This window comes from Peromyscus maniculatus, chromosome 1 (assembly GCF_049852395.1).
Source record: "Peromyscus maniculatus bairdii isolate BWxNUB_F1_BW_parent chromosome 1, HU_Pman_BW_mat_3.1, whole genome shotgun sequence".
Taxonomy (NCBI): domain Eukaryota; kingdom Metazoa; phylum Chordata; class Mammalia; order Rodentia; family Cricetidae; genus Peromyscus; species Peromyscus maniculatus.
This window is the reverse complement of record NC_134852.1, coordinates 73,013,386-73,038,068: the sequence shown is the minus strand read 5'-3', so window position 1 is coordinate 73,038,068 and position 24,683 is coordinate 73,013,386. Positions and strand designations below refer to the sequence as shown.

Here is a 24,683-nt window from a genome sequence, read left to right as displayed (position 1 = left end):
AATCAGAGAGAGGCACAGACCCCTTTGGATTAGAACACTAATGGATATACTTACTTCTAGCTTAAATGGGGACATACACCACTCTACTGGAGTAGAGCTTTTTGCCTTGTAGAAAACTTTGGTAATATATTCATTTTCTTGAGACCCCAGACCCATTTCTCACAACTGCTTTTGCCTTCTGCTAAAAGTGGCTGTGGGGCCTGCTTATTTTTTCCACTTTACCAATGAAAGACTAAACACAAATCAGACACTCATCTATCAATGATTGTTTTAATTACAATAGAAATCATTGCTAAAGTACTTTAGGTTATGAAATATTTGAGGTGAGAAAATAAATCTGAAAGAAAAGTACAGAATTTTGATTAGAGTTTTTAAAATAATGATTGATTTTCCTAATAATGTAGATTAATGTTACTTTTTACCCATTCATTATTACATTTATAGACTGCATTTTTTCAGATTTATTTTTATTAACATGTATGTGTGTATCTGTTGGAGTATGTCATGTGAGAGCTGCATGGAATTCTGGCCTCCTCCATCTACACAGATGGTGTCCTTACAAGCACCACACAGAAAGGGATATATTCATTTTGTTTCTTGCTTCTATTTGCATAGTTTTAATCTGGGTTATCTGAGCATTGGTATAACCAAAGTGCTCATTTTTCTCATGACTATGGTAGCACTTCTTTTCTCTCCTCTTAGGTTTTAACAGGCTCATATCCTGTTTTAGAACTGGTTCAGACGTTGTTGTGGCACCATATTTTTACACAGAACAGAATAAATTGGCTAAATATTTTCAAAATATAAAGAAACATACAAATTCTGGAATGAAACATAAAGCATTATAAACGAAGATTAATATAACCATGGAGATTCCACATGTTCATATAATCAGCTGTGGGACTCTCATTCAGTCTTATTTTTATATATTTATTTTTATGTACTTCTGGGGAGCTATCACTCTCTGGAATCCATGCATAATATAGTAAGAAAACAAACAAAAAACTAGCATTAAAATTTCAAAGAACAATGTATTATACCTCTATTTATAGCTCTAATATTGTCTATGTATAAAACATTTCTGTCTATGGTGTTCAAAATATGGCTCAGCAATTTCGAGTATATGTTGCTCTTCTAGAGGTCATGATATCTCACAGGCACCTGTTACTCCAGCTCTAGTGGATCTGACACACCTAGGATTTGTTCAAGTGCACCATCACTCCCCTGTTTATGAGCATTTCAGGTCCAGGACCCTCAAGTGGTAAATAGTTTTGTTTAGCCACCCAAGGACAGGCAGTCTAGCAATAGGCAAATGATCACATTTTTGTTTGTTAAGGCTGAAGTCGTCTTGAAGTTTTGTAAAGTGGTGAAATACATTATATCATGTTTGCACTGAGTTCGAGGTGTCCAGGACTAGAAATTCAATAGAAGGTGGTTTGAGTTCATTGGAAGAGACAGTAATATGTCTTTATAGAAAACATTTGATGGGGGCTGCCCTGAAGTGATTTAAGGATTTGTCCTGAGGTTTAGGGGCTACTAGATGATATTCCTTGTACTTACTTAAAGATCTCAGGAAGAGAGGCATGAAGGTGTTCCCTCAATGGTTATCACCACAGTGCTGATACATTGTTGGGGACCTGTGCCTTTACTTTCCTGTATTTGCCATATGGGATATGATATATGACCTGTAAGAAGAGGGCCTGTGTGCATGGACTGTCTGACAGATTACAGATCCCTCTTTGGCTAAAAACTGTGCCTTTCTTCCTCTCTGAGTCCTCTGTGTCCCCAGAAGTCCAACCTAATCTCTTCCTGACTAGCTAATGGCCATTTAACTCTTTATTAAAACAATCATGATGACACAGCTTCACATAATGTAAAGGAATATTCTGCAAAATGTCCCTGTTTTTGCCATGGTCATGGTATCCCTTCCCAGAAATAAAAACTCAAGCTAAAAAAAATCCTTTTTTGTCTAATTAAAAATGATTTTAACTCTAACAGTACAAAACTATAAACAATAAGAACAATTATCCTGCAACAATTACATTCACAATGTCCATTCCATTTTTATTTGAAGAAAATGTTCTATTATCAATCTTATCTTGATGAATTTAAAGTTTTATTCCTAAACCATTTTCTATCATAACATGTATTAATATCTTAAAACTATCTTTTTAGACCTCAAAACATTTTCTTAAACAATTTAATCTTTTTTGTCTCTCAACCTTATACAACTCATGTATCTTTGTGATTTTTTTTTAATTTGGTAACAATGAAAACATTATAACTATCTCATCTTTCACTCTATCAAAGACCACAGAAGAATAAAATGTTACCTAAATAAACAGGAAGTACAGAGCAAACAACTTCCAAAAGTATAAGAACTTACAGAAACAGCTGGCTGCCTTGACAGTTACCCTAAGCATCCGTCTTCAACCTACAGACCTAGAATATCTTTCAGACTTTTGTGTAATGAAGGAATTCTGAAGGACTATCCTATATTTGCTTGTCAAAATTGACCAGTATTATTCCCTGTCTCCTGCTTGTCCAATCTAGGCAGCATACTGTCAGCATTTGAGGCAAGGATAGTTTCTTTGCCCAGTGGCTAGATTTGTCACAAAGAAAGCAAAGGCCATATGGATACTCTTCTGTTCTCATCATCCTTTTTTGAAGTAAATTGGTGCTGCCAGGAGAATATGTGTTTCACTGTCATGAAAAGCCTTATGTTATTAAAACATTTTAAATACCATATTCTGTGGGTCTTTGATGTCTTTGAAGATCACCTATCTATCTAAAACTTGTCTTTGTATGAACTTAAAAGCATACCTAACATGACTATAAGTTTGATACATATATACATATGTATTTATGTACACATGTGTGTATGTATATATGTATATATGCATATACATATATTAGCCTATATTTCCTTATTATCCTCAATAGCTTTCAAGTGCTAAAACTTTACATTACATTTTGAATGATCTGTATAAGCACAATATCTATAAGAAGAATAGAAATATATAAACTATAACAAGAATAACCTTAAGTTTGTATCTGTGGGAGCCCACAAAGATTCCAACTTGTGTATTTTTTTTTCTATTTTGACTCCACATCAGAGTGATGTTTGGCTAAAGGCATCATTATCAGGTGTCTTATGCTTCAAGCCTAATTACAAGATCCTTTGCCAAAAGGCATTGTTGCCAGATGTTTAGAGAATTAAAAAAGGGTCTACTCTTGTTTGTACTTCATACTTTGATCTTGAAAGGGGGAGGTCTCTTGCCTCTATCCTTGCTAGTGTATAAAAAGTCCATTAGGAATAAACTTGAGATGACTTGGTATTGACCCAATGGCCTGCTGAAGCTATCCTGTCTCTCTTTCTCTCTTTTTCTTCATCTATATCTATATTTTTTTCCTATCTAGCATTTCTCAATTCCTCAATCCCTTCTTCAAGGACCCTTCAACAGGTCAGGGCTGGACCCTGACATGTATCAATATATAAAAATCCATACTAATGTACAGTATTTGAGACTAGTGGTTGTTCAAATTTAGATTCAAGAATCCACCCTTTTATTCTATAATTTCTATACAATATCTCCCTTTTTCCCCATAGAAAGAGATTCTTGAATCTAGTCTCCTTTATTCAACTTCTTTCCTGATCATGACCAATAATAGCTTATAACTAACACCCTGGAATGATGACAAATATTCATAAGTTATTTAATGACAAAAAAACCCACCCCCCACCTTTTAGGAATGTTGTTGTTGTGTTCTCTAGACTGTTTCTTGTTGTCTGGGTGGGGGGTGGAATATTTGAGGTCCCTGAAAAAATTAGTATAATACTAAAGTCCTTGGAGAGCTATCAGTAACATTTGTTGTCCAGTCGCTGTGCAACAGAAAAGTGCAAGGCATAGCTACAGTCCTGGCTAGAATAGTCTGTGAGGCTGGACCATCTCAGCCAGCAGCCTCAAAGCTGTTCTGAGTGTAGAACTATGAAGAAACTAACAGAGGCACTCTGAGAGGCTGGATCACCTGGGTGGCTGTTTTCATTGGTTTCTGGTCCCCTTGCTCTGAAAGTGCACCAACTTTTACAGGTAACATACATAACTGCATTAACACAAGAATGGACTATGCATTGTACACATAAGCCAGGCAAAGATGATTTTTTTGGTCTTCTTTTTGAGCAGGTGAAATATGCATTAGCTCTCTTGTAGTTTTTAGTAGGTTTACTTCTTTATGTCTGTAGCCAGAATTTTCAGGGGATCTTCCCTGATCAAAACTGATCCCTATCAACCTTGAAGGAATCCACAGTCTTTCCTTTTCTGTGGTAAGAAAAGCATAACCTCTTTCCCAAAACAATACATTTTCTTACTTCCATTTTAAAGTTAAGGCATTCATTAAGTATCTAGGCTGGTTTAATTGAGCAGTCTCTCATACAATCCCATGCCTCTCAGTAGTTGTCCCTTTTTTTCATCAACAACTAAAAAATTCAAAGGTAACAAGACATGATATAGGATCCAGTATTTTCCATCTTTATGTGGCTTATGCTTTGCATATTATTTTATTCTCTTTTTAAAGACTTTATCTTATTATTTATATTTTTCTATGACTATACCCATTTTCTTTTCTTTTTTAAGCCTATGCATATTTTACCTTTTTAGAGGTTTAATGTGTCTGGGCCTGGCTTTACTAAGCATATGTAGAATTCTCTGAATGGGTGAGACAAATCTTAAAATGCTATACCAGCTTCTGGTGTAGCTTACCTTAGCACATAGCAGTGGCCCATGGTGCTGGTGGCTGGCTACAGGCCACAGGCAACGGCTATGTTTCTGTACACTGTCTAGCCTACAGGAAAGATCACAGTCACCAGGAAGATGTGTTTGACTCCATATTCCAAAAACTTTTTTAAGCTTTCTCAGGCATTATGTGGATATACGTGTCCCCATGTTTGGTACCATTTGTAGATTCTTTGGGCCACCAGCTCACAAAATGTGACATGGAGACTTATTATTAATTATGAAATCTAAGCCTATAGCTTAGGCTTGTCACAATAGCTCTTATAACATAAATAAACCCATTTCTATTCACCCATGTGTTGCCATGTGACTCATGGCTTTTACTTCCATACATGTCTTATTCCCTCTGTGTCTGATGGTAACTCTGCCTTTCTTCTTCTCCTAGTCCTCTCTGTCCCCAGAAGTTATGCCTAACCATCCTCTTCCTGCCTACCTAATTGCCAGTCAGCTCTTTATTAAACCGATCACAGTGACACATCTTCACACAGTGCAAAGAAATGTTATGCTATATATAGCATATATATGCAAGTTTCTTTGATATATTTAAGAATTTTATCCAGGAGTATTGTATTACATCATTTCCACCTTTCCTTCTCCTGCTTCTAGCCAATACCATGTCAGCTCAATTTACTATCAAAATGATTACCACTTTTTATTAATTATTATTGTTACTTATATCTAAAATATGTACATAAGTTCTTTGTGTATATTAAATGTTTATTGTGTTTTTTGTGTGCATGTGTATATGTACAGCAAGGACTTCTTCATTGTGTGTTTACTTGTTTTTTTTTGTGTTTGTTTATGTATGTGTATGTTTGTTTAGGGCTGACCACTTGGTATTAAATAGACTATCAGGGGCCTTCTCCAGAGAAGACTGATTTTTACTCACCTAGTATCCACTAATTGCCTGTTGCTTATTCTCTAAGGATAGGTCTCATGAGAATTTTCCCATCAGAACTGGTGTAATATTCATGTGCTAATTGTGCTAATTTTATTTAGGTATGCATGGCATTGAAACATAATGTGTGCAGCTCCCCATCCTATATGGAAGATACTTTCCTCATCGCCAGCATCCTGTTCCTTTGGATCATATCACTTTTTCTGCTACTTTTTACATTGTTCTCTGACTTATGGCTGTATAGTAATATTTGGAGATATTTAATTGTGGTTTGACATACCACAATCAGTTGTTCTTTGCATTGTGTCAGGTTTTGTAATTCAGTGGTGGTCTCTGACTGCTGCAAAAGGAAGCTTTTGTCCTGTGGGTGACATCTAAAATTGTCTGTGTGTATATACATTGAAATTTAAAAGAGAGCTAGAAATGATACTGTTTCAGGAAATTGACAGAAATAGGCTCTTCTCCAAGGTCAAGGATTTCACCAGCCTTGCGTAGTTGTCCAGATTTACAATATCAGGCACAAAGTCTTTCACTGACCATGATATAGATCTGTATCACTTACCAGAGATATTGTGAAAAATTCAGATGTGGCTTTGGGCTTTAAGTCACTAATACCCTTGTAAGGGCTAAGATATGGAAAATTTTAACAGTTGAAATAGTTGACAAAATCAGAAAGTTTATCTAGAAGTTTTATGGCAATTTTAGCTGCAGTATTTACATTAACATACTATGGTCATATGGAGTAGATGTAGTACTGCTCTGAATGACATAAGGGAATCTCTATACCATCTTGATATTGTAAGAAATTCTTAAATCGACCTTATTGGAAATCGAAGGAGCAAAATTTAGAATTTTAATGGAAGCCTGTCATGGAATATGTGGGAGAGGCCTCTGTGCTGTTCTTGTTCCATTATATGTGTGAGATCAAAGGGGATAGCACAGATATTTGCCAATTCTCAAAGAATTTATCCAGTATTCATAAAACAAAATAGAGTAAGATTTATTCTGGGATACATGCCCTGAGATGCTACCCATATTCCAGTAGATGGTGCAATATCCATGCACGCATAGATGACTTGAATGAACTCAATTTCTGCTAAAGAGAGAGGAAGTGTAAGTAGTTTAGATGTAATAGCAATAGTGGGGTTACGATTAGAATCCTAGAATAGGGAATATTTAGGATTTTTCCAAAGGTAAAATATTCGTGTATTAATATTGGATAAAATATTTTATGAATATGAATCACATCTGAAGAAGAATAATAGAAGTTATTATAATGTACCTTTATGCACCACCACATAAAACCATGAACACATACAAAATCTTGCTGAGAATGTTTATATTTTAATCATTCCATTTCTAAAATAAATATCTCTTAATTTTTTTTCTATACCATGATGATATTGTGAGATATTCTATGCTGAGTATTTCTTGAGCAAGGATAGAAAACATTTCCTTTTACAATTGAAACCACTTTTTAATGGCATACTAATAAACATTAATATATTATCTAATGTTACAATTTTAATCATATTAGCACTTGGGGAAACTGATATAGGGGAGTTGCAAAGAGTCTAGAGTAAGCTGCGATTGGCAGCTGATCAGAGAGAAACAGATGAAAAAACAGCCCTGATGGAGCTCTCCCAGGTTACAGCAGGATTTTGACTTCTACTTTTAGGTTTGATATCTCTCTACTGAATGGTTCTTAATCCATTCTCAACATGAATTCAGACAGAGGCAACAAGAGTTATTTTACCCCTCTGTATACGGGTTTTTACCAGTCAAGCTCTTGGCAGATGTCGAGCTCTCAGCTGGTTCCAAGCTCTGGTCAGGACTTTACTACAAGCTGCTCAGCAGAGAATGAAGGCTCACTGCTCTGAGAACTGCAGAAGAAAGAGATAATGGAAACCCAGCATAGGTAGGGACATGCTGACTTTCCTCATAATCCTACTGAGTCACATGCTCCTGTTTTCTATGCAAAATATGCTCATGCATCTGAGTGCTGTGGGATAATGCTTTTGTACATTGGTTGATAAATAAAAGGCTGATTGGCCAGGCATGAAGTATAGGTGGTATAAGTAGACAAGGAGAATTCTGGGAAGAGGAAGGCTGTGTCAGGAGACACCAGTCTGCTGTCCAGAGAGCAGCATGTAATGGCACACAGGCAAAGCCACAGAACACGTGGCAACATATAGATTAACAAAAATGGGCTAAGTTTAAATGCAAGAGCTAGTCAGTGACTGGCCTGAGCTAATGGCTGAGCAGTTTTAATGAATATAAGCCTCTGTGTGTTTACTTGGTCTAAGCGTCTGTGGACCAGGTGTGCAAAGGAAAACTTCAGCTACATGAGAGCACTAATTTTGATTATAACTCTGCTATCCCTGCCTCAGTCTTAGAGTCCTCCATTGTCAGCAGGGGGTAATTTACTTTAGCTTTCAGTATCTGACAGAGAACAGAGATATGCTGTTAGTTATACTTGCTTGGGGAAAAGGTTGTAAGACTATTTGCTCAGAATTGAAACATTCACATTGGTGGAAAAAGTTTTCAATGATTCAGATGATTCTTTAATTTACATGGTACAGGAAACTCATACACTTGCTAGTTTGAATCAGCTTCATTCATTTGTTTTATTTATATGAATAGTAAATGATTAATGGGGAGGAGGTGACTGTTCAGATTCTTTTATTAATGTCCTTTCCTGGATGAGTGGACTTCTCTCTTCATGTCACTGTAGAAAAAGGCAAACATCAGGAAAGTATGTCTAGTTCCATATAAAATTTCTACTTGTTATCTTAGTACATATGTTATATTTTCATGAGAATGAAAGATCTGAATGTCTAGAGAATTGTTGTAGAGACTTCTGTCTCCAAAGTTACTGTAAAGCCCAAGCAAACACTAGCACCCTTCTTGTTTTATAAGTACATTTTCAGTTACACATTACAGTAGGTTTCTTCTTTTCTTTCCTCTAATGCCTGTATCTTTAGGAAATTCAACTTCCCACATATCACAAAGCAGGATCAGGGGCTGTGGAAGCACTCCAAGGTACCCCCAAGCACCTGAATATACTTAGAGAACATTTATCCCAATTACAATTTCCTGTCTACTTTTCCAAGTTCCTCTCCACTTTCCCTCTCATTCTGATCCACTCCCTTTCTATCTCTCATTAGAAAATGTTTCTAAGGGATAATAATAAAATATATCAAAATGAAATAAAATCAAACTATCACACTGAGATTGGGCAGGGCAAAAAGAAAAAGAAAAAGAGTCCAAGAGAAGGCACAAGAATCTGATACCTACTTGTTTGCACACTCAGAAATCACAGAAAACACTTACTAGTGAGCCATGATATATACACGAAGGACTTGGTGATGAGTCATGCTTTCCCTGTACATGCTGCCTCAGTCTCTCTAAGTTCGTATGTGCTTTGATCCAGTGGAGTAAAAGGGCCTTCTTTATTTGGTATTCTTCATCTCCTCTGGTTTTTACCTTCCTCCACGCTTTCTTCCAAAGTGTTCCCTGAGCCCCTAGGGAAGAGATTTTTACAGAGAAGGCCTACTATGGGTGAGTGTTCCAAGGTCATTCATTGTTTTCATAACTTCTCTATATTTATTCATACTTCCTATTGGAGAAAGCTTGTGTAAAAGTGATGGCTGAGCTAGGCCTTGATCAGTGAGTATAGAGGAATATCGTTAGGAGTCATTTTATCACTACTTTGTGTCTTGTTTATATTTTTAGACCAGCACTATTTGGTTAAAGTCTAGGATGTGAGACTATCCAGTCTCTGGTTCTTGGTTACCTAAGCAGGGTTGATATGGATTCTCTGCGTGGGCCTTCAGTCAAACAAGGTATTGGTTGGATAGTCTCACTTTTTGGTGGCATGTAGAGTACTTTCCTGTACCAAAGACACTGGAACATATGGGTAAAGTCTCTATGTAGGCAGCAACTCTAGATCTCCATCTTTGATGAGTTGTGTAGGTGCTATCTTCAACAATGGGGCCTGTAACCAGAAATTTTCATATGTCCCTCCTGGCCCACAGCTGCTCAGACCCAAGTAAACACACAGAGGGTTATATTAATTAAAACTGCTCAGCCATTAGCTCAGGCCTACCACTGACTAGCTGTTACACTTAAACTCAGCCCATTTCTGTTAATCTATATGTTGCCATGTTTTTCATGGCTTTACCTGTGTGCCATTATATGCTGTTCCCTGGACAGTGGGCTGGCATCTCCTGACTCAGCCTTCGTCTTCCCAGAATTTTCCTTGTCTGCTTATCCCACCTACACTTCCTGCCTGGCTACTGACCAATCAGCATTCTATTTATTAACCCATCAGAGCAACACATATTCAAAGCATACAGAATATCCACAGTACCTCCCCTTTTGTGTCTATTCAAAAGGGAAGGTTTTAAGTTTAACATAGTAAAATTACATATATTAGAACAGTTATCAAGCAAGATTTACAGTTATAACATCTAGTCTATTTTTATTTGGCAAAATTAAAGAAAATATTCTATCTATCCTATATTTGCAAATGTAATGTTTCATATCTAATTTATCTTTTATCATAACCAAGGGATATTTTAATTATAACTATCTAGTCTTCAACTGTATCAACAACCTCAGAAGAATAAAATATGGTCTAAGTAAATAGGAAGAGCATTGTAAGCAACTTCTAAAAATCTAGAATGACAGAGACAGCTGTCTGCCTGGACAGTCACCCAAAGTTCCTCTGGAAAGTTGGGGCATCCATTTCCAGCCCACAGGCCTAGAGTCTCTCAGCCACTTCTTCCTGTGTCCTGTAGAATGTCTGGCAGTTTGTTCTGTGAAGCAGGAACCTGAAGGACCATATCACCTTGCAGAGTTCAGTGGTCACCTTCCTAAGGTCTTGCATTTCCAGTTGACACATTTTGTCAAGCGGTCCAGGCATGAACAGTTTCTTATCCAAATGGTGATTTTTGCTAAGAAGAGGATAAACTCACAATGGAGTGTCTTTGACACTCATCATCTTCTCTAAAGTAAATTGGTGCTGCCAGGAGTAGATGTGCCTCATTGTCCAGGAAAGTCTAAGTTTTTAAAACTTTTAAAATGCCATTTTCTGTAGGTCTTTGAAGTGTTAGAAGATTACCTAGCTATCTGAAATATATCTATGTATATCTAGAAAACTAACTAACATGGCTATCAGTTTCATTATCACAGATGATTAACAATTAATCTGTATTTCTTAGTGATGCATTTCAATTTCAAATGAGTCACACAAACAAAATACTTTAAACAAGAGTAGAAATATACTTACAATATAACAAAATTAACTTGAAATTTGTATTGATAAACTAAAATCCATAACAATATAAAATATTTTAAGCAAGTTGTTGTTCTTTAAAAGTATGTTCAACAATCCACCCTTTTATCCTATCATATTTACATCCTATATTTCCAAATTATATCCCTCTTTCTTTTCTTTGAAAGATATTGACTATTACCAATAACAATTTGTAGCCAATAACCTAAACAAAGACAAACATACATAATCCAGTTTGTTTTTTTTTTGAATGTGGGAATAGTTTTCTAGGCCACTTCCTGCTTATAGAAGGCACTAGTAGTCTTATGGGCATCTTGAGAAAATTCAAGATAATGGTCAAGTCCTGGGAAGACCAGCTATAACCTTTGTTGATAGGTACTATCTGTTAAGTTTCAGGAGATCTGGCATGATCAAGTCTGACCCATCTTAACCTGGAACATTCATAGCCTCTTGCTTCCTGTAGAAACAAAAACAGTCTCCTTTCCAAAGCAACTTATCCTTAGATCCAATTTTGAAGTCAAAATACCTTTAAAATATACATATTGGTTTAACTGAGCAGGCTTTACAATCAAATGTCTCTCTGCAGTTAAAAAAAATCCCAAAGACAACATAATCCAGACTCTGTGTTTGATTTCCATCTTTACATGGTTTATTTTTTATATTACATTTACTGTCCATTTAAAGACTTTATTTTTTAAAATTATTTCTTTATATAACTGTTTATATTCCTTTTTTCTTTTTTATGTTGTAGTTTTTATTTTTTAATTTAATTTAATTTTACATATTAGCCACAGATTCCTTTGTCCTCCCGCCTCCACCCCTCCCTGCCTTCCTCGCAGCCTATGCCCCATTTCCATATCCTCCAGGGTGAAGACTCTCCTGAGAATTGAGTTCAACCTGGTAGATTCAGTACAGGCAGGTCCAATTCCCTCCTCACAGGCTGAGCTAAGTGTCCCTGCATAAGCCCCAGGTTCCAAACAGCCAGCTCATGCACTGAGGACAGGTCCCGGTCCCACTGCCTGGATGCCTCCCAAACAGATGAAAGTAATCAACTGTCTCACTTGTCCAGAGGGCTTGATCCAGTTGGGAGCTCCTCAGCTATTGGTTCATATTTCATGTGTTTCTATTCGTTTGACTATTTGTCCCTGTGCTTTTCCAACCTTGGTCTCAACAATTCTCGTTCATACAAACCCTCCTATTTCTCACCAATTGGACTCCTGGAGCTCCACCTGGGGCCTGGCTGTGGATCTCTGCATCTGGTTCCCTCAATCATTGGAGGAGATTTCTAGCATGACAATTAGGGTGTCTGGACATCCTATCACCAGAGTAGGTCAGTTCAGGCTTTCTCTCACCCATTGCTTGTAGTCTATTGTGGAGGTATCTTTGTGGAATTCTGTGGACCTCTTTAGCACATTGCTTCTTCCTATTATCATATGGTCTTCATTTATCGTGGTCTCTTATTTCTTGTTTTCCCTCTCTGTTCTTGATCCAGCTGGGATCTCCCACTCCCCTAAGTTCTCTTTCACTTGACCCTTGCCCTTCATTATCCCACTCACGTTCAGGTTGTTCATGTAGATCTCATCCATTTCTCTGTCATTGGGCGATCCCTGTGTCTTTCTCAGGAATACAGAGAACATACCTAAACATAATAAAGGCAATTTACAGTAAGCCAACAACCAACATCAAATTAAATGGAGAGAAATTCAAAGCAATTCCACTAAAATCAGGAACAATGTAAGGGTGTCTGCTCTCCCCATACTTATTCAATATAGTACTTAAAGTTCTAGCCAGAGCAATAAGAAAACATAAGGAGATTAAGGGTATCCAAATTGGAAAGGAAGAAGTCAAGCTTTCCCTATTTGTTGATGACATGATAGTATACTTGAGTGACCCAAAAATTCAACCAAGGAAATGATACAGTTTATAAACACCTTCAGCAACATAGCAGGATACAAGATCAACTAAAAAAATCAGTAGCCCTCCTATATACAATTGATCACCCTTTATAATAGCCACAAATGATATAAAATACCTTGGGGTAACACTAACTAGGCAAGTGAAGGACCTATATGACAAAAACATTAAGTCCCTGAAAAAAGAAATTGAAGATGTCAGAAAATGGAAAGATCTCCCATGCTTATATTCCTTTCTTCTCTCTTCCAAGCCTATATACATTTTTACACACACCGTAAACCATTTAAAGTCTTATTTCATCTGAATCTGGCTTATTATGAATCTATGCTTTAAACTGCAGTGATTAGTACTAAAGCAGCAGCCTTGGCTGCTAACTCCACCCATCTCAGCTTTTCTTCATGACTGTGGTATGTTTACTGCCAGCTCTGGCTCTGGGAACCATGTGTACCACCAACTCTTGGAAGCAGTGTGTCTATGATTCCATCCAGCAGCATATAGCCCAGAAACCTCTTTTTTCTCTTTTTGTAACAAAAGCTATATCCACCATGACCCATGTGGCAATGCTTGCAGAAAACTCTCTCTAACTTGGCGGGAATCTGCCATGCTGTAGCTCCATCCTGCATGCTGTGAACCCACCAGAGCTAGTGGACACATCATTGTACCTAGGCCTGCCATGAGTGACATGAACTAGGAAGGTGCTCTTGGCTACATTTATAATCTTTTCTTAAGCTCTCTCAGGTTTTAGGTGGAAACTCTTGCCACCACATGTGGGCACCATTTGTAACCAGAAGTTTTCCTTTGTCCCACCCACCAAGTCTGCAGCTGTTCAGACCAAAGTAAACACAGTGAGCCTTATATTAATTAAAACTGCTCAGCCATTAGCTCAGGCTTACTACTAACTAGCTCTGTAGCTAGAGTTTTCCTGCCTTGCCCACAGTAAGGACAAATCTTTGTCACCCACCAGTCCCACAGCTGCTCAGACCCAACCAAGTAAACACAGAGATTTATATTGATTACAAACTGTATGGCTGTGGCAGTTTTCTTGCTAAATATTCTTATAGCTTAAATTAATCCATTTCTATAAATTTATACCTTGCTATGTAGCTCGTGGCTTACCGGCATCTTCACATGCTGTTTGTCATGGCAGCAGCTGGCAGTGTCTCTTCTGCCTTTCTGTTCTTTCTTTTCTCCTCTCTGTTAATCCTGCCTATACTTCCTGCCTGGCCACTGGCCAGTCAGTGTTTTATTTATTGACCAATCAGAGCGATTTGACATACAGACCATCCAACAGCATAGCTCTTACACTTAAACTCAGCCCATTTCTGGTAATCTGTATGTTGCCACATTTTCCATGGCTTTACCTGTGTGCCATTACATGCTGCTCCCTGGACAGTGGGCTGGTGTCTCCTGACTCAGCCTTCCTCTTCTCAGAATTCTCCTTGTCTGCTTGTCCCACCTATATTTCCTGCCTGGCTACTGGCCAATCAGCATTTTATTTATCAACTAATTAGAGCAACACATATTCATATTGTACAGAAAGACATCCAGAGCATTGGTTCAGTAACTTGCCTCATTATTTTACCATCCTTTGTATAAATTTTTAGCTTTTTCTATGTAAATAGCATTTTTGTGAAGGAAAAGTTTTGTAGAACTGTTCACTGACTTGGCTTCATAATGTATTTTGATTGTTGTTTTCTGTCTGCCCCCCCCCCTGCATGATGGTCTTTAGCTATTTCATTGGGCATTTTTACCCAATAAGAAGAACTGATTTGAATTTAATATGTTCATCTATATGATATCTTGTATTTATTATAAGATTTTAGGTAATAGTTAATATTATGATCACTTCTCAGGCTTTCAAACATCATTATTATAACTTTCCTTTCTTTATTCTGTATTTATCTCTTCCTACTTTGTCTAATTAAATAAAGTACTACTGTTTACTCCATTTTCCCCATTGGATCATTATAATCTAATTTTTCACAACCCAGTCCTCTCCCTACCCTTTTCCTAAGCAATAGTCTCATTTCACTATCCCCATGTCTTCAGGGCATGGAGCCTCATACAAAAAGTTGGACCTAGGGGCCTCAGATGTGACAAAGCATTTCACAGCTATCTTTGAATGTCTGGGTTAAGTGTTCAATATGATCTTTCCTAGTTCCCTCTGATTATCTGAAAATTTCATTTTCTTTTACTGATAAATTCCATGTTGTATATCTACTCATTTTCATTATCCATTATTAGTTAAAGCATTGATATTTTGTCTCAATTTGCTAAACATTGTGAATAAAATAGCATTGAACATGGTCAAGCAAAGATTTTTCCTTCTGATTCTAATATCAAGCATATTTGTGTCAAAATGTCATCTGAACCCCCCCTTTTCCTGTCAGATTGTCCTACCCTATGAAATGAGAAAGCATAAAACACAAAATTCAAATGATAACATTATTTTGATTTTTATTATTTCTATAATATAAAGAAAAGAAGGTAGGGTGAAAAAAATCCAGAAATACACTTTTCTCTCTTGCATTTACTCAAATGCAAAAGCACATTTAATTCACTCTATTTTCAGTTTAAAGACTGCATTCTATTTTGTGTGTGTTTTACATGATATCATAAGAAGATATATATATTAATATTTATTTGTTTCATACTTGATTACTGTAGTTCCATATGTCAATCCCAATTTCTTTGCCCTCTAATTCATCCAATGCCCAACCCCCAAACTATCAGTGATACCTAATACATATATGCATGCTCTCTCTCTCTCTCTCTCTCTCTCTCTCTCTCTCTCTCTCTCTCTCTCTCTCTCACATACACACACACACACACACACACAAACACACACATACACACACACACCTTAGAGTTGATGATATGCATATGTGTTTAGAGTTGCCCACTTGGGATTGGATTCCTGTCATGAGGCACATCCCTATTGAATACTTAATCACCCTTTATTAGAAGACAATATGTGCCTATAGTTCTTTATCTGTGAGTGAGTCCTTTTGAGATTCTCTCATTTTATTCTGGCATGATGTTTCAATTGTGCACATCTTGTACAGAGTATTTGTTAAGACTTGATGGGCTAAAATCCATAATATATATTAAAATATTTCTCATAACAAAGGTTTTGGTTATATAGCCTTAAATTTATATCTTTTACTGATGTATTGTTCTCGTAGTAGTGGTATGGGAATTTTGTAAATTATGTGTGAGAATGAGATGGGCATCAGTAAGTTTATTATTCTTTGTACCTTAGGATGCTTCGACTGAATTAAATTTTTCATTGATTAGAAATTAGATCTACATTTACCTATGATAATATTAATTAGTGTAGTTTGGAAATGTACTGCTTTAAGGACATCTCAGTAATAAGTTATTTTCTCTGATCCACATCCTCCCTTTCCATAAATAATTTCCTATGTTTTATTAAACCTGACATAGCTTCTATTCTACTGTATAGGCCTATGTCCCATTAGATAGTTGTTTGCATACTAAGGTCATAAGTATCACTATTGAATTATTGATTATATGTTGACATAACGGCCACTGTGCTTGACAGCCTTTATAAGTGGGTAGTAATATCGATTACTTTTTTCCTTTAGTATCTTGTAAAACATCTTTGGATGTTATGAGAGAGAATATTCAAATAGCAGAATTCCAGGATTGTAGCTGGAGAGTTTTGCCCTGGGTCCCGCCAAACCCCCACAGTCTCCCAGCCCACTTATAAAATAAACACACAGGCACTTATATTATTTAAACTGTTTGGCCTAATGGCTCAGGCTTCTAGCTAACTGTATATCTCATATCTTAAATGGACCCATTTCTATTAATCTATATGTTGCCACATGGCTCGTGGCTTACCGATATCTTAACATCTTCTCATGGCAGTTGCTGGCAGCATTTCTCTGCTTCAGCCTTCTACTTCCCAGACCTCTCCTCTCTCTTTGTCCTGCCTATAATTCCTGCCTGTCTACTGGGCAATCAGCATTTTATTTGTCAATCAATCATCCACAGCGCAGGATTTTCACTTCAAATTTTCTAAGTTCTAAGCCCAAAGTAGTTGGTATATTTATAAATAAAATACTGCCTTCAAGATCTCACAGTCAATAAAAAATGGGAGTAAGTTATATTGTTTTTTGAGTTTCCTACAATCCTCTCATTAGCAAGATTCAAAAGTGATTTTACTTATCTTGCAATGAAGTTTATTTGATTAGTTTATTACTCAGGAGAGCATTATCACCACAAGTTACATAACTTCTTCTGTATTATTACACATGTATAGACATATATGTTATATGTGTGATTAAGTAGAAATAAAATATTATTTAACTGTGGTGTTTTCAATCATTCTCTATGCACTTTGTTTCCACTGCCTTCTTTACCCTCAATTTTGTCTTTTATCTTACTTCCCCATAAAAGAATTTCTTCTCAAATTTCCCATTTTCTTCTTGGACATATATTCTTCTAATCCCCCTGTTTAGAAAAATTTCCCAAGCCCATAATCCATTTAACTATCCTGTTTCCTCTGGTTAGTTCAGGGTAGATTCTTACATCTACAATTCAAAAATGTAGATGTACAGAAAGCGACATCATGATGCATTTTTTTCCTTTGGATGCAGATTACCTCACAGGTAGCCCAGAGAGGTTATGATATTGAGTCAATTCAATACCACAGTGCCTACTTTCAGACAAGATAGGTATAACCACTATTTTCTTTTAACTTAAATACTAGTTTAATTTCTACCTTATCTTCTTCTTATGGAAACCATCTGGGAGAGGCATTACACAACAATTCTCATCAATCCAACAACTATCCAAAGGCCTGAAAACAAATCCATAGTACATAAGTATTCCAGAACTTAGAAGATTTTTCTCCAGAGATTAAAGAAGCTATCTAACTCATTAGTTCTGACAGTTTCTTGGACTGGTTCACCCAAAGGATTTAGAGACTGTCCCCGTTATTTGCACTGCCTGCATCCCAGAACGTCTGTATTGGTGAAACCCCTAAAAACTTTTATTCCCACATGTATACAATGTATTATTCCATGGCATATCTGAGGAAAAAATCTCTATGGGAATTGAATTCATTCTTCTCTTTCTAGTATTAATGAAACAAAAGTCTTTTATTGACTTACCTAACATAATCATTAATAATGAAGCTGTGGGTGACACTGGAGGAATAACTTCACAACCTAAGTTCTGATTGTGAATGGATTCAATGAAAGGAGCTCTAATAGATCTTCCACAGGACCTGAAAGTGCACCTTATAAGAGTCAATAATTGGATTTTGTTTTGACCACCAGATCCCAAATAATGGCACAGAGACTTTTAATTAATTATGAAAGGTTGGCTTTAGCCTAGGCTTGTTCCCATCTAGCTCTTAAACTTTCAGTTAACCCATTTATATTAATCTACATTCTGCCATGTGGCTCATTACCTCTCCTCAGTACCTTGCATCCAACTTCCTCCATATCTGGCTGGGAAATTCCCTGCCTTGCAGATTCTTCCCAAAATTTCTTGCCGAGACCTCCAACCTATCTTCTCCTGACTAGTTATTGGCATTCACCTCTTTAATTAAACCAATCATAAGGTACCTTAGGCAGGTGAGGAAGGACAGAGACACAATTTTATACAGTTAGAACAAATATTTTGCAACAAAGGTCCATATTCTCTTGGATATATAATAACTAGACTCTGCCCACTCTAATTACAATTTAGTTTTAACAGTTATTGCTGTCTCCCCTGGCATCTTTTGGGGCTGATTTCTGAGAATAATAAATTAAGGACAGATACATGGGCACATAATTAAACAAGGGAAGTAATATCTGGCTCCTGAGAAATGACATTTTTGCAACGCAATATTTTGCAAGGAGAAACTGAGGGAAATCATGGGGCAGACATTGAAACAATATCAATAAGTGAAAGAGAAGTTTTCACAGGGCCTGAGAATTCAATCTCTAGTGTTCAATATTCTGTCTTGACCATCATTTTAATTCTCGTCTATCTTAGGGTATAAATTCAGTGATCCTGTAGATAACTAAGTCTATTTTAAGAGTAGATAGTATCATCTTTAAGTGTCAGACCTAAGTGCATTTTTAAATATACTTCGAGAGAGAATTTCAACCCTAATTACATATACAAGTAATACTGTGTGGACATATGAACATATATAAACACACACTCATATGCTAATTAATCTTAACATTAATGCACTAAAACAACAACTAATGACAACAATATAATGATAAGCCTAGGCAAAAAGTATATTGCATTTGTGGAAGACCACTTCTTTTGTCTTAAAAACAAAATACAGATTAAAGTAAATTTACCATGGATTTCTTATCATAGCATTAGTAACAATACAAGAAATGACTATTTGGACACTGTGATTTTCAAAAAAATCAATGCATGTACTGATTTAGAATTTGACTGTCAACAGCCAAATTGGTCTTAGTGCATAAGTAAAGAACCAGGAGCCTAGACATCAACCATTCTCCGTCAAGGAGCTAGGATGGTAACTGAAAAAAAAACTTGCTGCACATTAGCTGGATAGCAAAGAATCCTGCAGCAGTATTGACTGTTCACTTTTGTCAAATCATCTGTTTATGCTCACTTATCTCTGCTGGATACTACATGAGCTATATCCAAGATCCCTGTTAGCAAAATGTGTAAAGCAATGGAAATCACACCTTATATCACAGCCATCCATGAAGACAGAATCCTTATTTTGACTATGTTATGTCATTGGCTACATTCCCCAGACAACATTTATAACAGAAATGAATACCCGAGGGTCTCGGGCTCACAGATCTATAGTGAAGGAAAGAATAGTGATTATTGTGGCATACATTATGTGTTACTAATTGGCATATGTGGAAGGTAACACATCATGGAAGAAATGCATGGAGGAATGCTGATTTAATGACAGAAGTGGAAACAGTGTTAAAAGAGGTCAAGATTCCACCATACTCTTGCATTTTAATGAAACTTACAAGGACAATAATGATTAGAACTATGTTACTATGATTTTCATTCTCAATAGTAGGTAACATAATCTAACTTCATGAACTACTGTAGTTTGGTGCATGCATTCTTTTACGTCATTAATGTACTTCAATCTGTCACCATTAAGGAACAGACAACTAAGTATTTTTATTATGTAGACTTTATCAAGCATTTATTGTGGCTATTTACACAAAATCACTAATATGCAATATTATATTTTCCATATCTAGGCTAAAGTTCATAGACAAGGAAGAGTTGGGATGAAGTGTTTCAATCTTTAAAAACCATGGTCAAAAAATAGAAATATTAACATGGGAACTTAGGTAAACTACTGATTGTAATACATGAAAATAAATATTTAAACAACAGGTTTTTGACAATGAAGAAAATTAATGATTTGAAATGTGTTCTACATAGGTGGAGGAATTTCATTGCATGTAAAGGAAGAAGAAGAAGATTCTACCATGGAACAAGTGCATGAGATCCTGTAAGAAGTGTATTGTTACATTTATTTCCTCTTGATTAGTCTTATGGGTGTGTTATCATAAGGTATAATCTGAATGCCTTTGTATATCAGTTACTTTACACAAAATTGGGGCAAGGTGGACAGTCAGAAATGAGGCATAAGTAGATCAGAACAAGGGATTAGAATCTGTCAGTGACAAATAGGAGTCAGTGACTAATACATGGTGAGGATTAAGAGAAATTATAATTTTCTTAATGTGATACTATGGACACAGAGGATCCAGTACGAGGTCCCCATTTACTAAGAATGTAGGGTATTTGGTTGACTAATACCTACTAAAACTGTTAGATGTCACTGAGGTAAGCTCGACCCACAGAATTCAGAGAAACATAATGTTAGAGTAATATAGAATGACAATACATATTGAAGCAGAATCCTGTCACCCTGTATTGTCCTACATGGACCTGGGTATAAATTTGATGCACAGGTCAAAAGTATGAGATTGTCACATATGAATAGAAGAGACTACTTTTTGCACCATTTTTGTTAGGGAACACCAAAATTCATCCCTATTCTAAGTACATAAGTAGGGATGGGTAGCACAATAAATAGATATAGGAGAATTTCTTTCAGAAGCCCAAACTGATTTTATATTGATTTTTTATTGTGTGTATGTGACCATTGTTTCTGTGATTATAATGATAGTCTTGGGGAGAAAAAAACCATCAAATTGAAAGGTTGCTGTTTACTAAATGATTAAATTTGAAATGGTACTTCCTTGGCATATGGTTCATTTTTGTAAATGAGAGGCAGGAAAAACCACAATTTCTAAGTCTTCCTAGTGTTAACTCTAGTGTGGGTTTTCAAATAACCCTTTGATGCCTTGGTACTTAATGGTCTTTTAATTTTTTCTTTTTGAGAATATACTATAGGTATTCTCTAGATATTTTAATTTTTTCTGTATTAGTTCCACTTCAAGAAAAAGAGTATGGATCTCACAATCTTGTAGATATTTATAACATTTGTGAAATATTTCTTTGCATTGGTGCATGTCATAATGCCTTATTGGTGTTTGACATAGTGTTTCTGTATTTCCATAAAAAAAACTATATTCCTTGTGTTAATGGTTTCCAGTTCATTCTCATCAGGTTTTACTTATCAAAGGGATCCTTGACAGAGAAGGAGCAAAGGGTTAGAGTGTTGATCATGTGGGAAGCAGAAGAGCAGCTCAACAAAGAAGTAGCATCTTAAGTACTTCATCAGTGAGATACAGACACATGAGAGAAGTCATGGTGTCAGCAAACACGGCAGAGTGCTAGAATAAAGGGGTGGTAGGAGAAGAACAATGAAAGAGTTATGATGATCTGTTTGTAAGCCTCTCCCCCAACCCCAAGTGTGTGTGTGTGTGTGTGTGTGTGTGTGTGTGTGTGTGTGTGTATGTGTGTGTGTGTGCATGCGTGTGTGTGTGTGTGTGTGCGCGTGTGTGTGAAGATGTAGGAGGGCAAATGTGATAGATAAGAGGAGAGGGGTATATAAATAGAGGGAGAGGTAAAGAAAAGGTGATGAGTGGATTAAGGAAGGTGAAGTCATACTGGTTAGTTTTTGTCAGTTTAATGAAGACTAGAACCAACTGGTAAGAAGGTAGCCCAAGTAGCATAATATCTTCATCAGATAATTATCTGGGCTTGTCTGTGGTGAAATTCTTGATTGATTATTGATCTTGGAGGGCCATTCCTATGGAGATGGTTCTGCCCTGGAGATGTGGTCATGAGTCTTATAAGAAAGCAAGCTATGGAAAACTTGCTATGGATTCTGCTTCAGTCCGTGCCTCCAGGTACCTTCCTTGAGATTTAACCTTGAACTCTCTCGATGATGAACTGTATAAGTTGTAAGAAAGTTTCAGTCTACACCCCTCAAATTGTTGTTGGTCAGGGTTTCATCATAGCACCTGACAAATAATCGAGAACATAGAGACATGAAAAAAACAGAAAAATATATTTGTAAGAGCAGAATCCTAAAGCCTTTACTGAGCTGGTTTGGCTCTTCATTTTGTGCATGGGCTTGAATGAAGAAAGAAGGATCCAGGAGTTCACGTTGCAACTAAGAAGATGATGTGAGAAGTATATCACTTCATGGAGGAGTGTCATAAAAGAAATAACTCATATGTTCTATTTCATCATTTCCTAGGGAGATTATCCTGATGCAACAGTTGAATAACTCCAGTAGCTGAATGGACATCTTCAAGGAATTGGCAGGAGGCATAGACCTGGAAACAGTAATGGTTGAATGATCTTTCTTCCTTTTAACTGTGAAACTCATATTCAAATGGATGCTCACTCAACATAAAATACCAATAATTCATCATGTCATTCCAATAGTTTATTATAATATGAAAAAAAATGTTATTGCACCAATCACTATAGGAAACAAATCAATATTTTTTTCTTTAATGAAATATTATTTGAAATGTTTTATCATTCTAGACAAGACTATAGCCAGGCATTCATAGTTTTACATGTAAAATTGGATAAAAAAAGAAAAAATATTTTATTTCACTAATGAAACTGTTTTCACATCAGTAGAGATTATATATTAGCTAGAAAGCCAACACAATGTAACTATACTTAAGTACTCCAACATTATAATTGCTGAAATTCTGTTTGTAAGCCCATTAAAAAGAGACCATCCATATTATAGCATTCATAGGGGCTTTCATAGATTAGAAATGTAATCCTATAAGGAGTGTGATAGAAAATGCTTTAAAATATACTTCACCATTAATAAAGCATCCTATCAGCACAGATGATGTCAGGGTACAGAAAATGATAGATAAACAGACAAGGCAAATTTCCCCAGAGTTGGACCTAAAGAGAAAAATTGTGAATTAAAATTTTAAAGAATTCTGCTATTTTCATTATAAATAACAATCTAACTACAATTATATCTATAAATACAATATATTTTAATGTAATTATATAAAAATACTAAGAAATATATGTGGTTTTGTGGAATGATTTTTCAATAATTAAGAACATTTGTTCCTCTTCCAGATATCCTGAGTTCTAATCTACAGCTAACTGCTGTCTGCATCCCTAGTACTAGTGTATATGTTTCCTCCATAAGGCCTCCATACATACAAGACATAGACATACATGTTGGCAAAGAACTCATGTACATGGAATAAAATTAAATAAATGCTCAAAAAATGAGAAATACAAGTTTCAAGAAAGTTTCATCTCTTATTTTGCTAGTGGTTGTTTTTCATTACACAAGAAGTGAAGATTTGATAATTCATGCAAATGACATAGTTTTGAGATGTTCAGAGTGTAACATAGGTAGAGACACAGGTTAGTTCATTGTAATTTTCAGGTCTCACAATATGTGAGGAAGTGGCCATTACTTCTACTTCCTAAGTCCAATTCTGAATCTATGATGAATCCCTCAAAAATAAAACAAAATTATACATAAATTATTTCAGCTCTCCATTTTAGTTGGTAGAGTAGTTTCTTTGTATACAAACCTGTTGGGTAATTGTTACCTCTGAGTTGAAGAGAGGAAGGTTGTTCATAGAACTGAGGAACATAAGCACCGTGCTTACACATGGTTCTGTATGTAACATCATTAAACCCGTTGGATTTTACAGGACCTTTTTAATATTTGGCTTGTCATCCATGTTCTATCTTGTTGAAACTGACCTTTTCTTTGTCATTCCAGGAAAAGACACACAGAAAGAAATTACACCTGGACCTACTTGAAGAATGTTTCCTTGCTAGTTTTCAATGAAGTCAAATTGCATTTCATTTATTTTTAGGTGTGCTAAGCTCTTCCTTGTGCTTTATGTGTTGGCCAGGTAGGACTTGAACTCATACACTCATGTGATGCTTCTGACTCAGACCCTAGTGACCTGTGAAGATAGGAGCTTGTGACCACATATGACCAGGTTTGGCATATATTCTTTACTATTGAGTTATCTTTTGGAACTTTATTTGTACCAAAATACACCTGAGTATTTATTTGCAATTATGAGTTGCAGAAGTGGCATAATCTTTTTTATATTTTTAAAGGAGTTTTGTGGCATATATATATATATATATATATATATATATATATATATATATATATATATATATACAGGTTATGTCATTTTCACAAAGGTGTAATTATGATTTTATCATTTTTTTCAAGGGGCTACACTAAATACAGGATTCCTTATGTTATTTCTTCATGTAATATACCTGACAGTTTCTTGGAACAAAGTTGAATAAAAATGTGGAGAGGATGCACATCATTTTTTAAAAATAT

At 36.0% G+C, this 24,683-nt stretch overlaps 1 long non-coding RNA gene across 1 annotated transcript in view; it reads left to right on the top strand.

The window, feature by feature from the left end:
- Positions 1-24,445, top strand: part of LOC143267162 (uncharacterized) — an 82,291-nt gene extending 57,846 nt beyond the window's left edge. Inside the window, exons 10-12 of the long non-coding RNA XR_013042072.1 lie at positions 20,146-20,238; positions 20,333-20,402; positions 22,569-24,445. This is a non-coding gene — a long non-coding RNA (uncharacterized LOC143267162). The remainder of the gene's footprint in view (positions 1-20,145; positions 20,239-20,332; positions 20,403-22,568) is intronic.
- Positions 24,446-24,683: the final 238 nt, after the last annotated feature.